Genomic DNA, 2,673 nt, shown 5'->3' on the forward strand with positions numbered 1-2,673 from the left:
ATGTGTCAAATGGCCTGTCTCCAGTTCATTCCAATTCCTCACCACACATTTATAGGCCTAGAACCACAGACCTTTGCTATGTCCATGATGACATAGCATATATTAGGATGGACATCACATCTAATGTCCATCCTAATATACAGTTCATGTTCTGTGCCTGGAAACAGTCCCCATATTTGACATTGAAACCTAAATATGATCACAAAACATTCATGATCTTCTGTAGATCAAGGGAATGTATTTAACCATAATTGTTGTATATCAAATTCACAGCCAGAATCCCCAAGATCAAAATAGTTTGCACAATACAAATAATAATTTAAAATATATGCACACATACACACTCTCTCACACACACTTCTCATAGAGCTATGCCCGGGGAAACTCCATTTTTTGAGTACCACTGAAGGCATACTTTGTTCAACTGCTGCTCCAGGTATTTTGTTTGGAAAAATCTGTCACAGTAGAACACAGTTGTTCATTGCATGAGCAGAAAGAGAGGTGCTTGTGGCAACAAGGAAGGTCTTTGAAGTTGTATAAAGTGGACCTGAAGAAACCTTTTCATTGTTTTGGGGATGCAAAATTGGAGCTGAAATATATCAAACCAGTTGCAGAAAGTGCACAGCAGCCCTCTCTTAAGGTAGAACCTGGTAGCTAGATATGCAAGAAAGCTTCAGGCCACTGTAGCTTGGGGGCCTTGTCTCACATCATCACATAATCCAATCATGTGTGAATTTCACGAAGGATTTCTATTGTTCTGCTAATTTGGTATTGAGGATTTGCTTGTGTGCCTCCCAAATTTTATCTTGTCTTTTAAGAGACACTCACATATTATTCCAACTTGTCAGAGAGTACAGGTGGGCTGGTCCTTCTTCATCCAGGAGGAACCTGGAGAAGTAGGTTCTATGAGTGCTGAGGCGTGAGAGTGACTTTCTGAAGTACAAGCTTCTTTCTGATTAAGAACAACTTCTAAGGGTCTCTACCTCTGATGACAACTATATTCTTGTTAGTGTTCTGAAAAATTTGCCCCGGAGCTCCTATGTCACCATAATCACATCTAAGGCAGGACAGAGGATGCAGAGCTGGTGGGGTCTGCATCTGAGGGAATGGGGCCCGGCAGAGGGGCACAGTACTGCCACTTTGGGGAACCTGCTCAGGAGTGCCACCTGGAACTCCACACTCCACTTCAACATCGTCCCACAAGTGCAATGATGCGCCAGGGACCAGGAGCCATTGTGGTTGTAACTGCAGCCCAGCCTCCCACTCTTCAGCGGAGTTCCCAAGCTAAGCCGACTCCAGTGGTGCCTCCAGCACCTGGCCCAGATACTTTTAGTCTTGGTGCTTTAGGCATTCCATGATTGAGCCAGCCCACTCCTCCTTCATGTTTCTTTATGCCCCTTCATGCTCCAATCATAAGGATTTGTGATTTTTTCTTAAAACATCATCTGCATGCTCACCAATGTTCCCATTTATGCTGTTCTCTCCGGTTAGAAGGGCTCCATACTCAGCCCCCAACTATTGAAAGTTAACCATTTTCAGTGATACGGTTTTCTCTGCTTCTGTGTCTGTAAAGTAGTTTGCTTTTGTCCTTTCTGTATTTTAGTTGTTTATATGCCTGTCTCTTCTACTAGAAACAGCTCCCAGAAGCAGGATCAAACCTCACTCATTGATACGTAATAGCAACAGCCTCCGTGAATCCCATATGTTGAACCTGATTTTGTTCCAAGCATTGGTAACAAATACAATATATACTTTATCTTGTTTAATCCTTATAGCAACCCACAGGGAAAATGCTATAGTTCAGAGGTCCAGTGCAGTTCTGTCTTAGAACCCTCCTTCCAGGACTCTGACCTCAACAAGTACCCATATCAACCAAGAAAAATGAAGAGCAAAGCCCAGAGCTAGGGGGCTCTCTTCCTCTGTCTACATTTTGTAGAAGCGTTACTCATCAGAAGGTATTACTCATGAAAGGCCTATGAGGATCTTTGGGTATGCTGAGAAAAGCAACCTTTCAGCTCCCCCTCAGTCACATAAAAATGGGCCTTGGGCATGGAACACACTTAACCAAGAGATGTAGAGGCCACATAGCCTGTGCTGGGCTTTTCACCTTGTGAGGGAATACCTTCCCCTGTTTCACACTCAATGTGTGGCCCGCTGTTCTGCTAAAGTACATGCACTGTTGGCCCTCAGGCATGCCCCAGCTTTCCGTATTTCAGACTGCCTGGGGGCGGAGTCTGGGGTTTTTCTATTGCGGCATGAAGTGGAATGTGTGCAGCTGCACTGCCTGTATTGGTGGAGCAGGGGGTCTGCTAGCCTCCAGGGACTGATGCATCAACAGAGGTCATATTTTGTGTACTCTTTCCCTCCTCTCGCTTTATATAAACCCTATGTCATGTGAGTCTGTTGTGCCTGCTGTCTATTCTAAGCAACCTCGCCTTCTGCACTGGTCTCTTCCCTGGGTGGTGTTTCTCTGCATTTTAACCTTGGCTGCATAGCTTGGCCACCTGGTGTGAATAGTGAAGCAGGGTACCTTCAGGAGATAGACAAAAATTGGGCTCAAAACAAGGTAGAGACTTGGGAGCTTTGCAGTAAGAGAGAGAATTAAAGAATGGTATGTGAGAACATGGTTCACATTCTCCAAAGGAAACTTGGGAGTTCTCATAGAAGAATAAG

General features: G+C 44.5%; 1 pseudogene; it reads right to left on the reverse strand.

Moving 5' to 3' along the window:
• Nucleotides 1–710: 710 nt before the first annotated feature.
• LOC112315891 (akirin-1 pseudogene) lies at nucleotides 711–1,193 on the reverse strand (annotated as a pseudogene).
• Between the last annotated feature and the right edge of the window lie 1,480 nt (nucleotides 1,194–2,673).

This window comes from Desmodus rotundus, chromosome 5 (assembly GCF_022682495.2).
Source record: "Desmodus rotundus isolate HL8 chromosome 5, HLdesRot8A.1, whole genome shotgun sequence".
Taxonomy (NCBI): domain Eukaryota; kingdom Metazoa; phylum Chordata; class Mammalia; order Chiroptera; family Phyllostomidae; genus Desmodus; species Desmodus rotundus.